This window comes from Arachis hypogaea, chromosome 19 (assembly GCF_003086295.3).
Source record: "Arachis hypogaea cultivar Tifrunner chromosome 19, arahy.Tifrunner.gnm2.J5K5, whole genome shotgun sequence".
Taxonomy (NCBI): domain Eukaryota; kingdom Viridiplantae; phylum Streptophyta; class Magnoliopsida; order Fabales; family Fabaceae; genus Arachis; species Arachis hypogaea.
The window spans coordinates 92,473,392-92,499,413 of NC_092054.1; the positions used below are offsets into that span (position 1 = coordinate 92,473,392).

General features: G+C 39.1%; 1 non-coding gene across 1 annotated transcript; it reads left to right on the plus strand.

Moving 5' to 3' along the window:
* Positions 1-13,472: 13,472 nt before the first annotated feature.
* LOC112780470 (small nucleolar RNA R71) lies at positions 13,473-13,580 on the plus strand. The gene has a single exon (XR_003191303.1). It is a non-coding gene; the product is annotated as a small nucleolar RNA R71 (small nucleolar RNA).
* Positions 13,581-26,022: the final 12,442 nt, after the last annotated feature.

Here is a 26,022-nt window from a genome sequence, read left to right on the forward strand (position 1 = left end):
AACTGTCGGCATGCATTTGAAACTTTAAAAAATAAACTCACAACAGCACCAATAATCACACCCCCAGATTGGGGATTACCTTTTGAACTCATGTGTGATGCAAGTGACATTGCAATTGGTGCTGTACTTGGGCAAAAGAAGGGGAATTTGCATCATGTCATATATTACGCAAGTAAAGTGTTGAATGAGGCCCAAAGAAATTACACTACAACAGAAAAAGAGTTGCTAGCTGTAGTCTATGCATTTGATAAGTTTAGATCATATCTGATAGGATCGAAGGTTGTAGTTTATACTGATCATGCTGCACTTAAGTATTTGATGTCAAAACAGGATGCTAAACCAAGACTCATCAGGTGGATACTGCTTCTACAAGAATTTGACATTGAAATAAGAGATAGGAAGGGCACTGAAAACCAGGTCGCTGATCATCTGTCAAGACTACCACATGAAACAAATCAAAAAGCATCCCAGCCAATAAATGAAAGCTTCCCAGATGAGCACCTTCTGCAGATCCATCAAGCACCTTGGTTTGCTGACATAGCAAATTACAAAGTGGGAAGGAAGATACCGCAAGAATTCTCTAAGCAACAAGTGAAGAAGTTGATTAAAGAAGCAAGGAAATTTTTATGGGATGAACCCTTCTTATTCAAGAGATGCTCTGATGGAGTGATCAGGAGGTGTATTCCTGAAAGTGAAGTGAGGGACATCTTGTGGCATTGTCATGGTTCAGCTTATGGCGGACACTTTGGCCCAGAAAAAACAGCCGCAAAAATACTACAGAGTGGCTTCTATTGGCCAACTATTTTCAAGGATGCCAGAAGATATGTACACCAATGTAATGAATGCCAGAAAGCAGGAGGATTAACAAGAAGGAATGAGATGCCTCAAAATTTTATCTTGGAATTAGAATTGTTCGATCTGTGGGGAATTGATTTCATGGGGCCTTTTCCTCCTTCCTATTCTTTTAGATACATCCTGGTAGCAGTGGAATATGTCTCAAAATGGGTAGAAGCTATAGCCACAACCACCTGTGATGCACAGATCGTCCTCCAATTCCTCAAAAAGCACATCTTCACTAGGTTTGGAGTGCCCAAAAGTCTTATTAGTGATGGTGGTAGTCACTTTTGCAACAAACAAATGGAGAAACTCCTTCACAAATATGGAGTAATTCACAAAGTAGCCACACCCTACCACCCTCAGACTAACGGCCAAGCTGAACTTGCAAATAGAGAATTAAAGAAGATCCTAGAGAAAACAGTGGGAATCACAAGAAAGGATTGGGCTAGAAAGCTAGAGGATGCACTGTGGGCATATAGGACAGCTTTTAAAACTCCTATTGGCAAGTCACCCTTTCAGCTATTGTATGGCAAATCCTGCCACCTCCCTGTAGAGCTTGAACATAGAGCTTTTTGGGCCACTAAACTCCTCAACCTTGACCCCCAAGCTGCAGGAGAAAAAAGGTTGTTACAACTAAATGAACTGGATGAATTCAGACTGGAAGCTTATGAAAATGCGAAGATATACAAGGAGAAAGCTAAGAAGTGGCATGACAAGAAGATCACAAAGAAGGAATTCAAGCCTGGACAACAAGTACTCCTGTATAATTCAAGGCTTAAAATCTTCCCTGGCAAACTGAAGTCTAAGTGGACTGGCCCATACTTGGTGACAAAGATTTTTCCCTATGGGAATATTGAACTGCTAGATGAGGCAACAAAGAATCAATTCACTGTGAATGGGCACAGAGCAAAGTTGTACTTAGGAGGACAATGGGTTAAGGAAAAAGAGGTTCAACACCTACAGCCCTCTTAAAAAGAATTGAAAGATGTCAAGCTAGTGACAATAAAAGAGCGCTTGTTGGGAGGCAACCCAACCGGAGGTACTTTTCTTTCATAGTTAGTTCAATAAAAAGGTTAAATGAGTAGTATGTATTGCAAGGAGCTAAGTTTGGTGTTTCACACCAAAACATATTAAGGGAGAATGAAGGATTCTAAGTTTGGTGTTCCACCAAAATCTTACTTAAAAGCACATTCTCACTTTCTATATAAAGAGCTACCAGCTCCAAGCAATCTGACAAATCATTTAAGCATTGTCTGTTTCTAGTTTTCAATTTTATTACCTTTAGCGAAGATTTAAGCTTTCACATATGGTTATGGATAAGAAACATGGCAAGAGACTGAGTTTGGTGTTCACACACCAAAGTAAGTTCAAACGCCTACAAGAAAGTCTTGCACACTAACAAATCACATAAGGGCTTGAGAAACAAGCAACTTCCATTAACACTGCAGAAAATCAATCACTCTTATGGGAGGACTACTCACCATTAGCTGAGATGAAAGAAGAAGGAGCCACCAAGAGGTTGTATTGTCATTTAACTCCATCAGTATTGAATTGCTCAAATTTGGAAGTATGAATATGCCCATTTTAACAGAAACTGTTAGTGTAGTATGCATCAATTATGTTTTTGTAGGCTGGTTTTTTATGTGTTGGCTTGTGTGTTCATTTTCACTTAACAAGAAGTATGTGTTGTCCCCTGCATCTTTAAATTTAATAAAAGAACAGTTTGAATGTGAAGTGAAATGGTCTCTGTTAGTTAGAAGTGGAATAAAAGTAAGTGGTGGTGTGTGTGATTGCATTATAACTCACTTTAGTGAATAAAGAGCTAAGATATCTCCTTCTAAGTAGAGAGTGGCCTATTGTCTATGAATCTCAATTGAATAGAATTCCTTGGTTAGAAAGAAAAACAAAAAAAAGAAAGAAAGAACAAAGAAAGCTAAAAGGTGGCAAAACAAAAGAAAAACAAAAAGAAATAAAGCTGGACACCAATAGCTTGAACTCTGAAATATATGCCTGTGATGTTTTTGTACTAGGATCTGCTTGGATTAGTAAGCTCTTAGGAGTGCCTCAACACTTGGTGACTTGGGTTAACTAACCCGGGATCATCAGCTGAAAATCCACTATCAAGAGCAACCTAACTACAAAGCATTTAGTAGCCCAAAGAGGTGCTGGGCATCAATGTTTTAAGAAGGAATGTGAGCCAAGTGTCTATGGTGAATAATGTGTCAAGTATAAAAAGAAAATGAACTTGCTACACATGACACTCAAATAAAGCTTTTGAATAAAGTAATAGCCAAGGATAAAGGAATAATGAGAGGTCATAGCAGTATGTCACTTGAAACTTGAAGGAAACTTTCTAGGCCTAGGAGTCAATAAGAAGTGAGCATTTGCATATCCACATAAAACCCCATGAACTATCAATAACACTTTGCTAGCATGAACTTCCTCTTCCATTTCATTCTTTCTTCTTAATAAATTCATTTCTTGCTTGGGGACAAGCAAGCTTTAAGTTTGGTGTTGTGATGACAAGTCATCCTAGCCCATTTTAGCTAGTTTTTTTCTTTTGTTTTCATTAGAATTATGCACTTTCTTAAGCTACAAGCAAGCTAATTGAGTAGATTTTCATGTTTCCCTTGATTGAACCAACCATATGTGAATTCATGCCATTTCATGAGGTTTTGAACTATATTTGTTGCATATTGTGGAAGATTGAATACCTCATGATTTTGAGCAAAACTTTGATTAGTTTGGTTGATCAATGATAGGTGAAGAAGGCTTGGAGAAAGGTTGAAGCAAAGAGGAATGGCTAGGAGTGAAGAGAGGACAATGGAATAAGTGAAAATTGAACCGGGTTGCATGAAGTTAGCCCCAACGTTAGCCCCCTAACTTGGAGGCTAACGTTGGGCATATGAATCACTCTTTGGAAGTAGCCAACGTTAGCTCCAACGTTAGCCCCCTAACTTGGAGGCTAACGTTGGAACTTGAGAGTTTCTCCCTGGGCTACCAACGTTTGCGCCAACGTTAGCCCCCTAACTTGGAGGCTAACGTTGGCACTTAAATCACAATGGGGGAGTAGGCAACGTTTGCGCCAACGTTAGCCCCCTAACGTGGAGGCTAACGTTGGCACCAATCACACCAAGCAAGGCCAACGTTAGGGTCAAAGTTAGACCCCTAACGTTGGCGCCAACGTCTAAACCAGAAGAATGTGGTTTGCTGATATGAAAAGTTAGGGTCAAAGTTAGACCCCTAACTTTGACCCTAACGTTGAAGACCAACGTTGGCTAACTCCATTTCCGGTTCAATTGGTTCACTTCGGTTCTTCTTCAATCTTCAAGAGCAATCAACCAAGGCCTCTTTCAACCCAATTCCACCAAGAACAAAGGCCCAACTCAAGGCTTGAAGATCATTTTGGAAAGTGTATAAATAGGATAGAATTCAATTTGTTTAGGGAGCTTTGGCTGGAGAGTTTTCTTTTAGAGCTTTCCTTTTAGAATTTTCATAATAGTTTTCGAAGAGCTTTTGAACTTGAGTGAACTTTAATTTCTTGCTTTCATTGCTTTCAATTTCATTTGACTTTTGTCTTGGATCTTGGATTGGAGAATTGAAGAAATTCTGTTTCAATCTCAATCTTGGATCTCTCTGTTTCCTTTACTGTTAATTGAATTAGCATTTCTGTTTCTGTTACTTGATCTTCATCTCTTTTCTTTGCAATTTACAATTTCCTTGCTATTGTTCTTGTGGGATCTAGGAAGGCATTGAGATCTAGACTTGGTTTTCTAGTCTCTGGGTCCTGAGATCTAAATTCTCATTTCAATTCTCTGTTTAATGCTTTCATTGTTCATTTACTTTGCTGTTATAAGATCCGGTTCAATCCCAACTCCCTTTTCCTCTTCTGTTTGATGCAATTTAGTTTTCCCTTGTTTAAATTCTGCAAATCCTCATCCCAATCCCCTTTACTTTTCAAGCAATTTACATTTCTTGCACTTTAAGATTCTGCAATTTACATTTCTTGCACTTTAAGTTTCTGTCATTTAATTTCTTGTCCTTTAAGTTTCAGCAATTTATTTTCCCGCTCTCTTTAATTTCATGCAATTTACATTCTGCAAATCACAAATCACCCAACCAACACTTGATTCGCTTGACTAAATCAACCACTAAACTAAAATTGCTCAATCCTTCAATCCCTGTGGGATCGACCTCACTTCCGTGAGTTTTTATTACTTGATACGACCCGGTACACTTGCCGGTTAGTTTTGGGTGTTTTGGTAGAAATTCGTTTCTCATCAAAATATCTCATCAGCTATGTGTGCTTCCTTCTTCACAGGGAATCCTTGACAAGTGATCTACCACCTTATTCTCTACTCCTTTCTTGTCTTTAATCTCTATGTTAAACTCCTGCAGCAATAAGATCCACCTTATCAACCTTGGTTTTGATTCTTGCTTGGCAAGTAAATATTTCAATACTGCATGATTAGTAAAAACAATCACTTTAGATCCAATAAGATATGATCTAAACTTATCAAATTTAAATACTATTTCCAGTAGTTCTTTTTCAGTGGTTGTGTAGTTCCTTTGGGTTTTATTTAGGACTTTGCTGGCATAGTATATAACATGCACTAGATTGCCTTTCCTCTGTCCTAACACTGCCTCAATAGCAATATCTGATGCATCACACATCAGTTCAAAGGGTAAATCCCAGTTAGGTGGGGGAATGATAGGTTTTGAGAAAAGCTTTTTCTTCAGAGTTTCAAAAGCCAGTATGCAATATTGATCAAAGACAAAAGGTGTATCAGAGACAAGTAAGTTATGTAAGGGCTTGGCTATTTTTGAAAAGTCTCTGATAAACCTTCTGTAAAATCCAGCATGTCCTAAGAAACTCTTAATTCCCTTGACATTACTAGGTGGAGGTAATTTCTCAATTAATTTCACTTTAGCTCTGTCCAACTCAATGCCTTTGTTAGAGACTTTATGACCAAGGACTATTCCTTCTGTCACCATAAAATGGCATTTCTCCCAATTCAAAACCAGGTTGGTCTCTTGGCATCTCTTTAGCACCAAGGCGAGGTGGTGTAGACAATTAGGGAAGGAATCCCCAAATACTGAAAAGTCGTCCATAAAGACTTCAATGAATTTTTCAATCATATCTGAAAAGATAGACAACATGCATCTTTGGAAAGTTGTTGGTGCATTGCACAATCCAAATGGCATGCGTCTATAAGCAAATGCTCCATATGGACAAGTGAAGGACGTTTTCTCCTTGTCTCTTAGATTAATTACTATTTGATTGTATCCTGAATAGCCATCCAAGAAGCAAAAATATTCATGTCCTGCAAGCATTTCTAGCATCTGGTCCATGAAAGGGAGTGGGAAGTGATCTTTTCTTGTAGCTTCATTAAGCTTTCTATAGTCAATGCACATCCTCTATCCCATGATAGTTCTTGTAGGGATGAGTTTATTCCTTTTATTGGGCACTACAGTGATGCCTCCCTTCTTGGGAACCACTTGGACAGGGCTCACCCATAGGCTATCTGAAATTGGGTAAATCACCCCTGCCTGCCAGAGCTTCATGACCTCCTTTTGTACCACTTCTTTCATGACTGAATTTAATCTCCTTTGGGCTTGAATGGAGGGCTTGGCATCTTCATCCAACAGGATCTTATGCATGCATATGGATGAGCTTATCCCTTTTAAATCAGCAAGGGTCCATCCAATGGCATCTTGGTGCTTTCGCAGCACCTTGATTAGTTCCTCTTTCTGTTCTTGACTAAGAGCATGATTGATGATTACTGGGTAACTTTCATCACTTCCCAAGTATGCATACTTGAGAGTGGGAGGCAATGCTTTCAATTCAAGTTTGGGTGCTTCTTTCTTCTCTTTCTTTTCCTTTAATGTGCTTGGGCTGAGAACTTCAGCTGATTGGATTTCGGCCGCCTCCAAGTTTAATGTGGAATCCTCTTCTGTTACCTCTTCAAGTTCTTCACCAAAGGTTTCTTGCACTACAATTTCCACTGCATCCAACCTCATACACTCTCCTAGTGACTCTTGTGGGTAGCTCATGGCCTTTAACACATTAAACACAATTTTCTCATCATGTAGCCTAAGGGTAAGTTCACCTTTTTGGACATCAATGATGGCTCTAGCAGTAGCTAAAAATGGCCTTCCCAAAATTATTGAAACTTTGGCTTCTTCCTCCATATCCAACTGGTGCACAAAATTGTGATCATCAATAGTGGCGCCAAAGACTTGGAGCTCTTAAACGTGAATCACACTTTGTCACAATTCCACACAACTAACCAGCAAGTGCACTGGGTCGTCCAAGTAATAAACCTTACGTGAGTAAGGGTCGATCCCACGGAGATTGTTGGCTTGAAGCAAGCTATGGTCACCTTGTAAATCTCAGTCAGGCGAATTCAAATGGTTATGGAGTTTAAGGTAATGAAAATAAACATAAAATAAAGATAGAGATACTTATGTAATTCATTGGTGGATTTCAGATAAGCGTATGAAGATGCTTTGTTCCCCTTGAACCTCTGCTTTCCTATTGCCTTCTTCCAATCATTCATACTCCTTTCCATGGCAAGCTTTATGTTGGGCATCTCCGTTGTCAATGGCTACATCCTATCCTCTCAGTGAAAATGGTCCTGATGCTCTGTCACAACATCAGCTAATCAGCTGTCGGTTCTCGATTATGTCGAAATAGGATCCATTGATCCTTTTGCGTCTGTCACACGCCCCACAATCGCGAGTTTGAAGCTCGTCACAGTCATCCCTTCCCAGATCCTACTCAGAATACCATAGACAAGGTTTAGACGTTCCGGATCTCAGGAATGGCCGCCAATAATTCTAGCCTATACCATGAAGGTTCCAATCTTAGATTAGAAACCCAAGAGATATACACTCAATTGAAGGTAGAACGGAGGTGGTTGTCAGGCACACGTTCATAGGTGAGAATGATGATGAGTGTCACAGATCATCACATTCATCAAGTTGAAGAACAAGTGATATCTTAGAGAAGAAGTAGGCATGAATTGAATAGAAAAACAGTAGTAATTGCATTAATTCATGAAGAACAGCAGAGCTCCACATCTTAATCTATGGTGTGTAGAAACTCTACCGTTGAAAATACATAAGGACAAGGTTCAGGCATGGTCGTCAGGCCAGCCTCCAAATGTGCATAAGACTCTCAAAGATCAAAAGTTTATCCAGTGTGTAAATACAATAGCAAAAGGCCCTATTTATAGAGAACTAGTAGCCTAGGGTTTACAGAAATTAGTAATTAATGCAGAAATCTTCTTCCGAGCCCACTTGGTGTGTGCTTGGGCTGAGCATTGAAGCATTTTTGTGTAGAAACTTTTCTTGGAGTTAAACGCCATCTTTTGTGCCAGTTTGGGCGTTTAACTCCAGCTTTTGTGCCAGTTTTGGAGTTAAACGCCAAAATTCTTGAGCTGACTTGGAACGCCTGTTTGGGCCATCAAATCTCGGGAAAAGTATGGACTATTATATATTGCTGGAAAGCCCAGGATGTCTACTTTCCAACGCAATTGAGAGCGCGCCAATTGGGCTTCTGTAGCTCTAGAAAATCCACTTTGAGTGCAGGGAGGTCGGAATCCAATAGCATCTGCAGTCCTTTTTCAGCCTCTGAATCAGATTTTTGCTCAGGTCCCTCAATTTCAGCCAAAAAATACCTGAAATTACAGAAAAACACACAAACTCATAGTAAAGTCCAAAAGAGTGATTTTTATTTAAAAACTAATAAAAACATAATAAAAACTAACTAAAATATACTAAAAACATACTAAACAATGCCAAAAAGCGTATAAATTATCCGCTCATCACAACACCAAACTTAAATTGTTGCTTGCCCCAAGCAACTGAAAATCAAATAGGATAAAAAAGAAGAGAATATACAATGAATTCCAAAAACATCTATGAAGATCAGTATTAATCAGATGAGCGGGGCTTTTAGCTTTTTGCTTCTGAACAGTTTTGGCATCTCACTTTATCCCTTGAAGTTCAGAATGATTGGGATCTATAGGAACTCAGAATCCAGATAGTGTTATTGATTCTCCTAGTTAAGTATGTTGATTCTTGAACACAGCTACTTTATGAGTCTTGGCCGTGGCCCTAAGCACTTTTTTTTCCAGTATTACCACCGGATACATAAATGCCACAGACACATAACTGGGTGAACCTTTTCAGATTGTGACTCAGCTTTGCTAGAGTCCCCAATTAGAGGTGTCCAGGGTTCTTAAGCACACTCTTCTTTTTGCTTTGGACCTCGACTTTAACCGCTCAGTCTCAAGTTTTCACTTGACACCTTCACGCCACAAGCACATGGTTAGGGACAACTTGGTTTAGCCCCTTAGGCCAGGATTTTATTCTTGTGGGCCTTCCTATCCACTGATGCTCAAAGCCTTGGATCCTTTTTATCACCCTTGCCTTTTGGTTTAAAGGGGTATTGGCATTTTCTGCTTGCTTCTTTTTTTTTTGCAAGCTTTTCACTACTTTTTCTTGCTTCAAGAATCAATTTTATGATTTTTTAGATCATCAGATAACATTTCTCCTTTTCTTTTCATTCTTTCAAGAGCCAACAATTTTAACATTCATAAACAATCAAATTCAAAAATATGCATTGTTCAAGCATTCATGCAGAAAGACAATAGTGTTGCCGCCACATCAAAATAATTAAACTGTTTTAAAATTTGAAATTCATGCATTTCTTTTTCTTTTTCAATTAAAAACATTTTTCATTTAAGAAAGGTGATGGATTTATTTTCATAGCTTTAAGGCATAGACACTTAGACACTAATGATCATGTAATAAAGACACAAACATAGATAAACATAAAGCATAATTTTTGAAAAACAGGAAAATAAAGAACAAGCAAGTTAAAGAACGGGTCCACCTTAGTGATGGCAGCTTGTTCTTCCTCTTGAAGATCTTATGGAGTGCTTGAGCTCCTCAATGTCTCTTCCTTGCCTTTGTTGCTCCTCTCTCATGGTTCTTTGATCTTCTCTAATTTCATGGAGGAGGATGGAATGCTCTTGGTGCTCCACCCTTAGTTGTCCCATGTTGGAACTCAATTCTCCTAGGGAGGTGTTGATTTGCTCCCAATAGTTTTGTGGAGGAAGATGCAGCCCTTGAGGTATCTCAGGGATTTCATGATGAGGAATTTCCTCATGCTCTTGATGAGGTTCTCTTGTTTTCTCCATCCTTTTCTTAGTGATGGGTTTGTCCTCATCAATGAGAATGTCTCCCTCTATGTCAATTCCAACCGAATTACAAAGGTGACAAATGAGATGAGGGAAGGCTAACCTTGCCAAAGGAGAGGACTTGTTCGCCACCTTGTAGAGTTCTTGGGATATAACCTCATGTACTTCCACTTCCTCTCCAATCATGATGCTATGTATCATGATAGCCCGGTCTATAGTAGCTTCGGACCGGTTGCTAGTGGGAATGATTGAGCATTGGATGAACTCCAACCATCACCTAGCCACGGGCTTGAGGTCATGCCTTCTTAGCTGAACCGGCTTTCCTCTTGAATCTCTCTTCCATTGAGCGCTGTCGTCACATATGTCCATGAGGACTTGGTCCAACCTTTGATCAAAGTTGACCCTTCTAGTGTAGGGGTGTGCATCTCCTTGCATGATAGGCAAGTTGAATGCCAACCTTACATTTTTCGGACTAAAATCTAAGTATTTCCCTCGGACCATTGTAAGCCAATTCTTAGGGTCCGGGTTCACACTTTGATCATGGTTCTTGGTGATCCATGCATTGGCATAGAATTCTTGAACCATTAAGATTTCGACTTGTTGAATGGGGTTGGTGAGAACTTCCCAACCTCTTTTTCGGATCTCATGTCGGATCTCCGGATATTCGCCCTTTTTGAGCTTAAAAGGGACCTCGGGGACCACCTTCTTCTTGGCCACAACTTCATAGAAGTGGTCTTGATGCACCCTTGAGAGGAATCTCTCGATCTCCCATGACTCAGAGGTGGAAGTTTTTGCCTTCCCTTTCCTCTTTCTAGAGGTTTCTCTGGCCTTTGGTGCCATAAATGGTTATGGAAAAACAAAAAGCTTTAGCTTTTACCACACCAAACTTAGAAGGTTGCTCATCCTCGAGCAAAAGAAGAAAGAAGAGAGTGGAAGAAGAAGAAATAGAGGAGATGGAGTAGGCTATGTGTTTCGGCCAAGGGGAGAAGTGGTGTTTAGGTTGTGTGAAAATGAAGGAGTGAAGATGAGTTTATATAGGGGTGAGAGGGGTGTGTATGGTTCGGCTATAGAGGGTGGGTTTGGGAGGGAAAGTGGTTTGAATTTGAATGGTGAGGTAGGTGGGGTTTTATGAAGGATGGATGTGAGTAGTGAAGAGAATGGTAGGATTTGATAGGTGAGGGGTTTTTGGGAAAGAGGTATTGAGGTTATTGGTAAATGGGTGAAGAAGAGAGAGAGTGGTGGGGTAGGTGGGGATCCTGTGGGGTCCACAGATCCTGAGGTGTCAAGGATATCTCATCCCTGCACCAAGTGGCATGCAAAACGCCCCCTTGCTGCCAATCCTGGCGTTAAACGCCAGGCTGCTGCCCATTTCTGGCGTTTAACACCAGCTTCTTGCCTATTCCTGGCGTTAAACGCCAGTCTGGTGCCCTTTTCTGGCGTTAAACGCCCAGAATGGTGCCAGACTGGGCGTTTAACGCCCATTCTGCTACCTTTACTGGCGTTTAAACGCCAGTAACTGTCTCCTCCAGGGTGTTCTGTTTTTCATTCTATTTTTCCTTCTGTTTTTGCTTTTTCAATTATTTTTGTGACTTCACATGATCATCAACCTACAGAAAATATAAAATAACAAAAGAAAATAAAAATTTAACATAGATAAGTAAAAATTGGGTTGCCTCCCAACAAGCGCTTCTTTAATGTCAATAGCTTGACAGTGGCTCTCATGGAGCCTCACAGATGTTCAAAGCAATGTTGGAACCTCCCAACACCAAACTTAGAGTTTGAATGTGGGGGTTCAACACCAAACTTAGAGTTTGGTTGTGGCCTCCCAATACCAAACTTAGAGTTTGACTGTGGGGGCTCTGTTTGACTCTGTATTGAGAGAAGCTCTTCATGCTTCCTCTCCATGGTGACAGACAGATATCCTTGAGCTTTAAACACAAGGGAGTCTCCATTCACTTGAATGATCAATTCTCCTCTGTTAACATCAATCACAGCTTTTGCTGTGGCTAGGAAGGGTCTGCCAAGGATGATGGATTCATCCATACACTTCCCAGTCTCTAGGATTATGAAATCAACAGGGATATAATGGTCTTCAACCTTTACCAAGACATCCTCTACAAGTCCATAAGCTTGTTGCTTTGAATTGTCTGCCATCTCCAGTGAGATTCTTGTAGCTTGTACCTCAATGATCCCTAGCTTCTCCATTACAGAGAGAGGCATGAGGTTTATGCTTGATCCTAGGTCACACAGAGCCTTCTCAAAGGTCATGGTGCCTATGGTACAAGGGATTGAGAACATTCCAGGGTCTTGTCTCTTTTGAGGTAATCTCTGCCTAGTCAAGTCATCTAGTTCTTTGATGAGCAATAGAGGTTCATTCTCCCAAGTCTCATTACCAAATAGCTTGGCATTTAGCTTCATGATTGCTCCAAGGTACTTAGTAACTTGCTCTTCAGTAACATCTTCATCCTCTTCAGAGGAAGAATACTCATCAGAGCTCATGAATGGCAAAAGTAAATTCAATGGAATCTCTATGGTCTCAGTGTGAGCCTCAGATTCCCATGGTTCCTCTTTAGGGAACTCCATGGTGGTCAGTGGACGTCCATTAAGGTCTTCCTCAGTGGAGATCACTGCCTCTTCCTCCTCTCCAGGTTTGGCCATGTGAGACGTGTTTATGGCCTTGCACTCTCTCTTTGGATTCTCTTCTGTATTGCTTGGGAGAGTACTAGGAGGGAGTTCAGTAATTTTCTTACTCAGCTGACCCACTTGTGCCTCCAAATTTCTAATGGAGGATCTTGTTTCAGTCATGAAACCTTGAGTGGTTTTGATTAGATCAGAGACAATGGTTGCTAAGTCAGAGTGGCTTTGCTTAGAATTCTCTGTCTGTTGCTGAGAAGATGATGGAAAAGGCTTGCTATTGCTATACCTGTTTCTTCCACCATTATTGTTGTTGAAACCTTGTTGAGGTCTCTGTTGATCCTTCCATGAGAGATTTGGATGATTTCTCCATGAAGGATTATAGCTGTTTCCATAGGATTCTCCCATGTAATTCACTTCTTCTATTGCTGGGTTCTCAGGATCATAAGCTTCTTCTTCAGAGGAAGCTTTCTTAGTACTGTCTGTTACTGCTTGTATTTCAGACAGACTCTGAGAAATCATATTGACTTGTTGAGTCAATGTTTTATTCTGAGCCAATATGGCATTCAGAGTATCAATCTCAAGGACTCCTTTCTTCTGAGTTGTCCCCTTATTCACAGGATTCCTTTCAGAAGTGTACATGAATTGGTTATTTGCAACCATTTCAATGAGTTCTTGAGCTTCTGCAGGCGTCTTCTTTAGATGAAGAGATCCTCCAGAAGAGCTATCCAATGACATCTTGGATAGTTTAGACAGACCATCATAGAAGATTCCTATGATGCTTCGTTCTGAAAGCATGTCAGAAGGGCACCTTCTGATCAATTGCTTGTATTTCTCCCAGGCTTCATAGAGGGACTCACCATCCTTCTGTCTAAAGGTTTGGACTTCTACTCTAAGCTTGCTCAATTTTTGAGGTGGAAAGAACTTTGCCAAGAAGGCATTGACTAGCTTTTCCCAAGAGTTCAGGCTTTCCTTAGGTTGTGAATCCAACCATGTTCTAGCTCTGTCTCTTACAACAAAAGGAAAGAGCATAAGTCTGTAGACTTCAGGGTCAACCCCATTGGTCTTGACAGTGTCACAGATTTGCAAGAACTCAACTAAGAACTGATGAGGATCTTCCAATGGAAGATCATGAAACTTGCAATTCTGTTGCATTAGAGAAACTAATTGAGGCTTAAGCTCAAAGTTGTTTGCTCCAATGGCAGGGATAGAGATGCTTCTCCTATAGAAATCAGGAGTAGGTGCAGTAAAGTCACCAAGCACCTTCCTTGCATTGTTGGCATTGTTTTTGTTTTCGGCTGCCATGGTTTCTTCTTCTTTGAAGAGTTCTGTTAGGCCCTTGATAAACCACTATTTTATGGTTTATATTGTGTTTAATTGTGTGGTTTTAGCATGAAATTATAATCCCTTCCTGAATTTATAACATGTTTGAAAACTACTTCCTAGAGACTTTAATTACGTATTTTTAATTCTCCTTTATTCCATTCGATGCCGTGATTTGTGTGTTGAGTGTTTCAGACTTTATAGGGCATGAATGAGTTGGAGATTGGAAAGGAAGCTAGCAAAAATGGAAGGAACACAAGAATTTGAGGAGATAACCAGCGAGAAGCGACGCGATCACATGGCTCACGCGACCGCGCGAAGGAGAGCAAATCGCAGTAACGCGGCCGCATGGCTCACGCGGCCGCGCGGATTGGAAAAGCTCAGGCGACGCGGTAGCATGGACGACGCGAACGCATGGCAAGGAAAAGCGCGAATGACGCGTCCGCATGGATGACGCGATCGCGTGACATGTTCGATCTGCATAATCTGCAGACTTCGCTGGGGGCGATTTTGGACCTTATTTCGACCTAGTTTTCGGCCCGGAACAGCAGACTAGAGCCAGAGAATATGCAGAAACAAAGAGAAAATTCATTCTACACAGTTGACAGTTTTAGATCTAGTTTTTCTTCCTCTAGGTTTTTCTCTCTAGGTTTTAGAATTTTACTTTTGGAATTGATCTTTGCATTGGAACATTGAGAAGAGTTATTTTTCCTCATCAAGACCTCGTCATTCTAGTTCATTCTCTTAACTTAGTTTTATTCTTGCATGTTCTTTGCTTTGTTCAATTTTGTCAATTGAATACTCTCATGATTATTTGATACAAGGATTATTTCTTCCATTTTAATTTATTTTTCCATTCCAATAATCATGTCTTCTTTTAATTCCCTTTCATGTGTTATGGATTTATTATTTACAATGAGTGAGTAGTTCCCTCACTTGATGAGGAGTTGATTGAAAGAAACTCTTGAGTTGGAAGGATTGAAAGAAAAATTGTAATTGGGTTAACTATTGGATTGTTATCTAATCACTAACACCAATCCCTTTGAACTAAGTGGGTTGCAACTCGTGAACAGATCTAGCATTCCAACTTGTTTGATTTTCCTTTACCTAGTAAAGGATAACTAAACGGAACAACCATTAATTATAAATTAATCTTGAAATCATCCCATCAATAATAGAGATTCCAACTAATCAACTCCCAGTCAAGGCTTTTATTCATATTATTTAAATTTCCTCTTTTTAATTTTCCCTCTACTTAACTCAACTTCTTGGAACATCTGATTAATAAAATAGCACACTTTTCTGCAACTCGTTGAGAGACGACCTGGGACTCCAACTCCCAATAATTTTTAATTTAAACTCTCTGTGACATATTTCTAAATTGATAGACAGATTTTTGGTGAGTTAAGAACTATACTTGCAACGTAACTATTTTAATAATTTTTAATTCACCAACTTCTGCACCTCATCAGCCCTCTAAAGAGAATTGTTCTTTAGCTTCTCTTAGCTTTCTCTTCAAGGTCCTTTCAGGTTCAGGATCAGCTTGAACAAGTATGCCTTTATCTTTATTCCTGCTCATATGAAAGAGAAGAGAACAAGAAAGTAGGGAATCCTCTATGTCACAGTATAGAGATTCCTTGAGGTGTCAGAGGAAAAGAAGAATAGAAGGAGGAGGTGGAGAAGAGGGAATTCAAACTTATCAAGAGGGATAGAGTTCAAATTGCACCTTGATGAGGAGTCTTAGTCCTTTAAATAGAAGGATGTGAAAAGAGGGGAAGAATTTTTGAAAATTAATTAAAAGATTTTAAAAAGAAATTTGAAAATTTGATTGAGATTTTTGAAAACTAAGATTGGGAAAGAAATAAAGTGATTTTTGAAAAAGATTTTGAAATTAGTAAAAGATATGATTGAAAAAATTAATTTTGAAAAAGATGTGATTGAAAAGATATGATTGAAAAGATATGATTGAAAATCAATTTAGAAAACGAAAGTTTTAAAACTAAAGTTGATTACTTGACTAACAAGAAATTAGAAGATATGATTCTAAAATTTAAAATTTGATCCTTTCCTAATAGGCAAGTAACAACTTGAAAATTTTTGAAGTAAATCTTGAATTGAAGCAAGGATTTTTTAAAATAGTAAAAATAAATACAAAATGGAAAGAAATTGATTTTGAAAGAGATATGATTGAAAAGATATGATTTGAAAAAGATTTGATTTAGAAAAAATATGAAAACTAGAAAAAATGTGAATTAAAAACAAAATCTTCCCTCTAGTGTCATCCTGGCGTTAAACGCCCAGAATGGTGCCCATTCTGGCGTTTAACGCCCAAATCTCTACCTTTTTGGGCGTTAAATGCCCAGCAAGGTACCCTGGCTGGCGTTTAAACGCCAGTTTTCCTTCTTCACTGGGCATTTTGAGCGCCCAGCTTTTTCTGTTTGATTTCTTTGCTGAATGTTCTGAATCTTCAATTCTCTGTATTATTGACTTGAAAAGACACAATTTTGAAAATATTTTTGAATCTTTAATGATGAGAAACAATAAAGATGCAACTAAGATCAAGTAAACAATGCATGCAAGACACCAAACTTAAATGTTTGTATACTAAGGACTATAACAATGTAAAAAAATACATATGAAAAACAACAAAACACACTAAACAAGAGAATTTAAAGATCAGAGCAATGAAATCATCAAGAACAACTTGAAGATTAATGAAGAACAATATGGATAAATTCGAAAAATGCAAGAAGAAGAAAGTCATGGAATTGACACCAAACTTAAAAATTAATACTAGACTCAAACAAGAAACAAAAAATATTTTTGGTTTTTATGGTTTTATAAATTTTTTTGTGATTTTCGAAAATTATATAGAAAAGAAAATAAAGAGAATAAAAACTTTTAATAAGAATTCCAGGAATCATTGCAATGCTAGTCTAAGACTCCAGTCCAGGAATTAGACATGGCTTACTAGCCAGCCAAGCTTTCAATGAAAGCTCCGGTCCAAAACACTAGACATGGCCAATGGCCAGCCAAGCTTTAGCAGATCATTGCTTTCAACAGCAAAATTGATAGAAATCAACAAGCTCTTGTGATGATAGGTTGAAACCTCGGTCCAAAAGATTAGAACAAAATAGAAACTCTAGAATTCATTCTTAAAAACTCTGAAGAATAAAATAGAAAATCTTTTTGTATTTTTGAAAAAGAAAATTTTGAAAAATAAAAAGGAAAAGTACCTAATCTAAGCAACAAGATGAACCGTCAGTTGTCCAAACTCGAACAATTCCCGGCAACGGCGCCAAAAACTTGGTGCACGAAATTGTGATCATCAACAATGGCGCCAAAGACTTGGAGCTCTTAAACGTGAATCACACTTTGTCACAATTCCGCACAACTAACCAGCAAGTGCACTGGGTCGTCCAAGTAATAAACCTTACGTGAGTAAGGGTCGATCCCACGGAGATTGTCGGCTTGAAGCAAGCTATGGTCACCTTGTAAATCTCAGTCAGGCAAATTCAAATGGTTATGGAGTTTAAGGTAATGAAAATAAACATAAAATAAAGATAGAGATACTTATGTAATTCATTGGTGGATTTCAGATAAGCTTATGAAGATGCTTTGTTCCCCTTGAACCTCTGCTTTCCTATTGCCTTCTTCCAATCATTCATACTCCTTTCCATGGCAAGCTTTATGTTGGGCATCACCGTTGTCAATGGCTACATCCCGTCCTCTCAGTGAAAATGGTCTTGATGCTCTGTCACAACATCGGCTAATCAACTGTCGGTTCTCGATCATGTCGGAATAGGATCCATTGATCCTTTTGCGTCTGTCACACGCCCCACAATCGCGAGTTTGAAGCTCGTCACAGTCATCCCTTCCCAGATCCTATTCAGAATACCACAGAAAAGGTTTAGACATTCCGGATCTCAGGAATGGCCACCAATAATTCTAGCCTATACCACGAAGGTTCCAATCTTAGATTAGAAACCCAAGAGATACACACTCAATCGAAGGTAGAACGGAGGTGGTTGTCAGGCACACGTTCATAGGTGAGAATGATGATGAGTGTCACGGATCATCACATTCATCAAGTTGAAGAACAAGTGATATCTTAGGGAAGAAGTAGGCGTGAATTGAATAGAAAAATAGTAGTAATTGCATTAATTCATGAAGAACACCAGAGCTCCACACCTTAATCTATGGTGTGTAGAAACTCCACCGTTAAAAATACATAAGAAAAAGGTTCAGGCATGGCCGTGAGGCCAGCCTCCAAACGTGCATAAGACTCTCAAAGATCAAAAGTTTATCCAGTGTGTAAATACAATAGCAAAAGGTCCTATTTATAGGGAAGTAGTAGCCTAGGGTTTACAGAAATCAGTAATTAATGCAGAAATCTTCTTCCGGGCCCACTTGGTGTGTGCTTGGGCTGAGCATTGAAGCATTTTCGTGCAGAGACTTTTCTTGGAGTTAAACGCCAGCTTTTGTGCCAGTTTGGGCGTTTAACTCCAGCTTTTGTGCCAGTTTTGGAGTTAAACGCCAGAATTCTTGAGCTGACTTGGAACGCCTGTTTGGGGCATTAAATCTCGGGCAAAGTATGAACTATTATATATTGCTGGAAAGCCCAGGATGTCTACTTTCCAATTCAATTGAGAGCGCGCCAATTGGGCTTTTGTAGCTCCAGAAAATCCACTTTGAGTGCAGGGAGGTCAGAATCCAACAGCATCTGCAGTCCTTTTTCAGCCTCTGAATCAGATTTTTGCTCAGGTCCCTCAATTTCAGCCAAAAAATACCTGAAATTACAGAAAAATACACAAAGTCATAGTAAAGTCCAGAAGAGTGATTTTTATTTAAAAAATAATTAAAACATAATAAAAACTAACTAAAATATACTAAAAACATACTAAAAACAATGCCAAAAAGCGTATAAATTATCCGCTCATCACCAACACCACAAAGTCAACCGAGAAGATGAAGTCTCCAACCTTTACCAACAAATCCTCTACTACTCCATGAGGGAATTTGAATGATCGGTCTGCCAATTGGAGGGCCATTCTTGTTGGTTTGGCTTCCTCAATCTTTATTCTTTTCATCATTGCTAAGGACATCAAATTTATACTGGCTCCCAAATCACGTAAGGCTTTCTCCACTGTGATTTCTCCTATGATGCAAGGAATTTGGAAGCTCCCTATGTCCTTCAATTTTTGAGGCATTTTGTGTTAGATGATAGCACTACATTCCTCCGTTAACACCACAGTTTCATCATTCCTCCAACTTCTCTTCTTTGTCATTAATTCCTTCAGAAACTTAGCATAGAGTGGCATTTGCTCTAATACTTCAGCAAAAGGAATGTTGATCTGCTGTCTTTTGCATTCTTCATTAATCGCTGAGGATAGGGAGCTTTAGGGACATATGGCCTTAAGACTTCTTTTTCTTCTGGTGGATTGGGAGCATCTGTTTGTGTCTCTTCCTTGTCACTTAGACTCTCATCTGTCTCCCTCTCTTGAGTTTCCTTTGATATCTCCTTCAGTTCCTTTCTACTCCTGAGTGTAATAGCTTTGAATTCCTCCTTTGAGTTTGCCTTGATGGAATTACATGGGTTATGGCCAGGGACTTGCTTGGTTAGGTATCCAATTTGTGCTTCAAGTTTTTTAATAGAAGCATCTTGGTTTTGCAAATTGGATCTCACCTCTTCCTTGAATTTTTTTATATCTTAAGACTCCTTGCAAAGATTTGCAAGCATAGCTTCAATCTTGGACATTTTATCATCATCATGTGGTGATGGTGGGTTGGAATTGGGTTGTTGAGAGTGGTTATTTTGAGTTTGGTGTGGTTGCTGAGAAGAATTGTTGTATGGGTGTTGATATGATCTTGGATTAGATTGTTGGTAAGTATACTGGTTAGGATTGTGAGGTTTGTGATCTTGGCCTTGGTTTTGTTGGTTTCCCCATCCAAAGTTTGGGTGGTTCTTCCAACCAGGGTTATAGGTGATGAGGGAAAAATGATTCCACATAAACTCACCGGCAAGTGTACCAGGTCGCATCAAGTAGTAATAACTCACAAAAGTGAGGTCAATCCCATAGGGATTGATGGATTGAGCAACTTTAGTTAGGTGATGAATTTAGTTAAGCGAATATTTGATGATTTGAGTGATACTTGATTAACAGAAGTAAAATTGCAAGAAAATAAAAGGGAGAGGGTAAATTGACAGAATCTTAAATTGCAAAAACTTAAAGTGCAAGAAAGTAATAGAGCTAAAACTTAAATTGCAAGAAATGTAAATAACTAAAACATAAAGTGAAAGAAAGGTAAATAACTGAAACTTAAAGTGCAAGAAATTTAAATTGCTGAATCTAAATTGACAAGAAACTTAAATTGCATCAAGAGATTCAGATCTGGATCTCAGTAGCAAAACAGAAATGGAAATTTTGCAAAGGAGTCAAAACGGAATGAGAACTTGGATCAGATTTAAAATCTTAAAGAGAAATCACAATTGCCTTCAAATAACAAAACAGAAAGAAACTCAAATCTCAATTACTCTCTTGACAAAAACAGAAAAGAAAAAATTATAGAAGGAGTAAAATGAAAGCACAGAAGAAGATTTAGATCCAATTCTCTAATTCTCAGAACTATAAGAAAAAGTAAAAGAGGATTCTCCGATGGAGAATTTCAATGGAGTTCTTCAATCTCAATCCAAAACCCAAAACAGAAAATAAAAGTTGCAGAAGAAAGAACAAATAGAATGAAAACTTAGATCTAATCCCAATTCCCAAATTCTAAAGAAAAGGAAAATTTAAAAGAGAGCCAAAAAGAAAAGTGAAAACAAAATGTGAAGTAAAGGTCCTCCTCAAATCAAAATTGCTCCTATTTATATACTTTCTATTTTTAGTCATTGAGCAATTGGAATGGGCTTTTGATTTGGCCTTGAAGAAGTGGGTCTGGATATGCTTGGTTTAATTGGATCAGGATGCATTTTGTGCTCCCAGTGGAGCGTTGGTACGCGAATTGTTTGTTTCCTGGCAACGTCGCCAAAAACTTGGTGCGCGTGACGTGATCTTGGTTAAGCGAGTAACGAAGATTGGGTGACTATCACGGGTCACCCTTCATTCTGACATAACTGAATTAAGAACAAGAGTATATGTTGGAGAAGAAGTAGGCGTGAATTGAAGGAAAAACAGTAGTAATTACATTAATTCATGAAGAACAGCAGAGCTCCACACCTTAATCTATGGGGTATAGAAACTCCACCGTAGAAAATACATAAGTGAAAAAGGTCTAGGCATGGCCGTGAGGCCAGCCTCCAAACGTGAACATACAAGTTCCAAAATGATCAAAAGATCAAAAGTGATCCAAAGATATAAAATAAATCACTAAAAGTAGTTTTTATACTAAACTAGTAACTAGGGTTTACAGAAAATGAGTAACTAAGTACAGATAGTGCAGAAATCCACTTCTGGTGCCCACTTGGTGTGTGCTTGGGCTGAGCATTGAAGCTTTTTCGTGCTTAGGCTGTTCTTGGAGTTAAACGCTAGCTTTGGTGCCAGTTTGGGCGTTTAACTCCAATTCTGGTGCCAGTTTGGGCATTTTAAGCCAAGATGTTTTAGGCTGACTTTAAACGCCAGTTTGGGCCATCAAATCTCAGGCAAAGTATGGACTATTAAATATTGCTGGAAAGACTATAATGTCTACTTTCCAACGCAATTGAGAGAGCGCCAATTGGGCTTCTGTAGCTCCAGAAATTCTACTTCGAGTGCAGGGAGGTTAGAATCCAACAGCATCTGCAGTCCTTTTTCAGCCTCCGAATCAGATTTTTGCTCAGGTCCCTCAATTTTAGCCAGAAAATATCTAAAATCACAGAAAAACACACAAACTCATATTAAAGTCCAGAAATGTGATTTTTGAATAAAAACTAATAAAAATATAATAAAAAGTAATTAAAACATACTAAAAACTATGTAAAAACAATGCCAAAAAGGGTATAAATTATCCGCTCATCACAACACCAAACAAACAAAATAGGATAAAAGGAAGAGAATATACAATGAATTCCAAACTTATCAATGAAGATCAGCTTCAATTAGATGAGCGGGACTTGTAGCCTTTTTGCTTCTGAACAGTTTTGGCATCTCTCTTTATCATTTGAAGTTCAGAATGATTGGCATCTATAGGAACTCAGAATTTAGATAGTGTTATTGATTCTCCTAGTTCAGTATGTTGATTCTTGAACACAGTTACTTTATGAGTCTTGGCCGTGACCCTAAGCATTTTGTTTTCCAGTATTACCACCGGATACATAAATGCCACAGACACATAACTGGGTGAACCTTTTTAGATTGTTACTCAGCTTTGCTAGAGTCCCCAGTTAGAGGTGCCCAGAGCTCTTAAGCACACTCTTTTTTCTTTTGGACCATGACTTTAACCGCTCAGTCTCAAGCTTTTCACTTGACACCCTCACGCCACAAGCATATATCTAGGGACAACTTGGTTTAGCCGCTTAGGCCAGGATTTTATTCCTGTGGGCCCTCCTATCCATTAATGCTCAAAACCTTGGATCCTTTTTACCCTTGCCTTTTGGTTTAAAGGGCTATTGGCTTTTTCTGCTTGCTTTTTTCTTTTCTTTTTTTTCTTCCCTCACTCTTTCTTTTCGTATTTTTTTTCGCCTTTTTTTTTCTGCAAGCTTTTCACTGCTTTTTCTTGCTTCAAGAATCAATTTTATGATTTTTCAGATTATCAAATAACATTTTTCCTTTTTCATCATTCTTTCAAGAGCTAACAATTTTAACATTCATAAACAACAAATTCAAAAATATGCACTGTTCAAGCATTCATTCAGAAAACAAAAAGTATTGCCACACATCAAAATAATTAAACTAATTTTAAGACATAATTCGAAATCATGTACTTCTTGTTCTTTTACAATTAAAATATTTTTCATTTAAGAAATGTGATGGATTTATAGGACATTCATAGCTTTAAGACATAGACACTAGACACTAATGATCATGTAGTAAAGACACAAACATAGACAAAACATAAAGCATATTTTTTGAAAAAAAAATAGAAAAATAAGAACAAGGAAATTAAAGAACGGGTCCGCCTTAGTGATGGCAGCTAGTTCTTCCTCTTGAAGATCTTATGGAGTGCTTGAGCTCCTCTATGTCTCTTCCTTGCCTTTGTTGCTCCTCCCTCATGGCTCTTTGGTCTTCTTTAATTTCATGGAGGAGGATGGAATGCTCTTGGTGCTCCATTCTTAGTTGTCCATGTTGGAACTCAATTCTCCTAAGGAGGTGTTGATTTGCTCCCAATAGTTTTGTGGAGGAAGGTGCATCCCTTGAGGCATCTCAGGGATTTCATGAAGAAGACTTTCCTCATGCTCTTGTTGAGGTCCATGAGTGGGCTCTCTTGTTTGCTCCATCCTTTTCTTAGGATGGGCTTGTCTCCTTCAATGAGGATGTCTTCCTCTATGACAATTCCAGCTGAATTTTATAGGGTACAAATGAGATGAGGGAAGGCTAACCTTGCCAAAGTAGAGGGCTTTTCCGCCACCTTGTAGAGTTCTAGAGGTATTATCTCATGAACTTCTACTTTCTCTCCATTCGTGATGCTATGGATTATAATAGCCCGGTCTATTGTAACTTCAGACCGGTTGCTAGTAGGAATGATAGAGCGTTGGATGAACTCCAACCATCCCCTAGCCACGGGTTTGAGGTTAAGCCTTCTTAATTGAACCGGCTTGCCTCTTGAGTCTCTCTTCCATTGAGCTCCTTCCACACAAATGTCCCTAAGGACTTATTCCAACCTTTGATCAAAGTTGACCCTTATAGTGAAAGGGTGAGGATCTCCTTGCATCATTGACAAGTTAAATGCCAACCTCAAATTTTCTGAACTAAAATCCAAGTAATTCCCCCGAACCATTGTGAGCCAATTCTTTGGGTTCGGGTTCATACTTTGATCATGGTTCTTAGTGATCCATGTATTAGCATAAAACTCTTGAACCATTAAGATTCCGACTTGTTGAATAGGGTTGGTGAGAGTTTTCCAACCTCTTCTTTGAATCTCATGTCGGATCTCCGGATATTCACTCTTTTTGAGCTTGAAGGGGACCTCGGGGATCACCTTTTTCTTGGCCACAACTTCATAGAAGTGGTCTTGATGGACCTTTGAGATGAATCTCTCCATCTCTCATGACTCGGAGGTGGAAGTTATTGCCTTCCCTTTCCTCTTTCTAGAGGTTTCTCTGGCCTTAGGTGCCATTAATGGTTATGGAGAAACAAAAAAAGCTTAGCTTTTCCCACACCAAACGTAGAATGGTTGCTCATCCTCGAGCAAAAGAAGAAAGAAAGGGGTAGAAGAAGAAGAAATAGAGGAGATGGAGGTAAGGAGTGGGTTCGGCCAAAGGGGGGAGAATTATTTGTGATGTGTGAAAGTGAAGGTATTGAGAAGGGGTTATTTATAGTGTAAGGGAGAGAGGGAATTCGGTCATGTGGGGGTGGGTTTGGGAGGGAAATGGTTTGAATTTGAATGGTGAGGTAGGTGGGGTTTATGATGGATGCATGTGAGTGGTGAAGGGATTGTGGGGAAGAGGGTAGGATTTGATAGGTGAGGGGTGTTTGGGGAAGAGGTTTTGATGGGATTGGTCAAGGGTGTTTGGGGAAGAGTGTTATGGAAAGGTGTGAAGAGGAGAGAAGAAGAGGTAGGGTAGGTGGGGATCCTGTGGGGTCCACAGATCCTGAAGTGTCAAGAAATTCGAGTCCCTGCACCATTCTGGCGTTCAAACACCCATTATATGCCAATTCTGGCATTTAACGCCAGCTCTGCTACCTTTCCTGGCGTTAAACGCCACTCTGCTACCCATTTCTGGCATTAAACGCCAGCCAGATGCCCATTTCTGGCATTTAACGCCAGCCAGATACCAGACAGCCCTTTCTGGCATTAAACGTCTAGAGTGCTGCCCATTCTGGCCTTTAACGCCCAGAATGCTGCCAAGCTGGGCGTTAAACGCCCATTCTGCTATCCTTACTGGAGTTTAAACGCCAGTAAGCCTGTCCTCCAAGGTGTGCCATTTTTTATGCTATTTTTCATTCTGTTTTTTATTTTTCATTTATTTTTGTGGCTTCACATGATCATCAACCTAAAGAAAATATAAAATAGCAATGGAAAATAAATAAATATAAATAAATAACATTGGGTTGCCTCCCAACAAGCACTTCTTTAATGTCAATAGCTTGACAATGAAGCTCTTAGAGAGCTTTCACAGAGACTCAGAGCTTGATGTTGGCCTCCCAATGATGCACGGAAAACTTGTCTCTCAACAAATCTCCCTTCGGCAAGTGTACCGAATTTGTCGTCAAGTAAAAACTCACAATAGAGTGAGGTCGAATCCCACAGGGATTGATTGATCAAGCAACTTTAATTAGAAGAATGTTCTAGTTGAGCGAATCCAGAATTTGGGTTGAGAGTTGCAGAAAATAAAATGGCGGGAATGTAAATAACAGAAAAGTAAATGCTAGAATTAAAGGACTGGAAGTAAATGACTGAAAATAAATTGCAGAATTGTAAATGGGAATGGGGGATTTGCTCATAAAAGTAAATGGCAGAAATTAAAGAGAATGGGTAAGATCAGAGATGGGGAGTTCATTGGGCTTAAGAGATGTTGCAATTCTCCGGATCAAGTTCATTTTCATCTCTTCCTCAATCAATGCACTCATTGATCTCCTTGGCAATCTTAAGTGATTAAATTACAATTTCTTGCAATTCAATCTCTCAAATCTTGATCAATAGCCAATTCCTTGGTCAATTACTCATGAGAAGAGATGAAGTATGGTCACTGATTATACCACATGCATTTCCCAAACCAAGTATTGAGAGGGTTATAGTCACATACCCATCCAAACCCAATTTGGTCCAGCATGAGAAAGCATTTCTAGCTTGATCTCTTCATTCCTCTTTCAAGGTTTAAAAGAGATCCAAGTTTGAATAGCTTCTCTTCCAAGATAACTACTCAATTGGATGAAGATCGAAA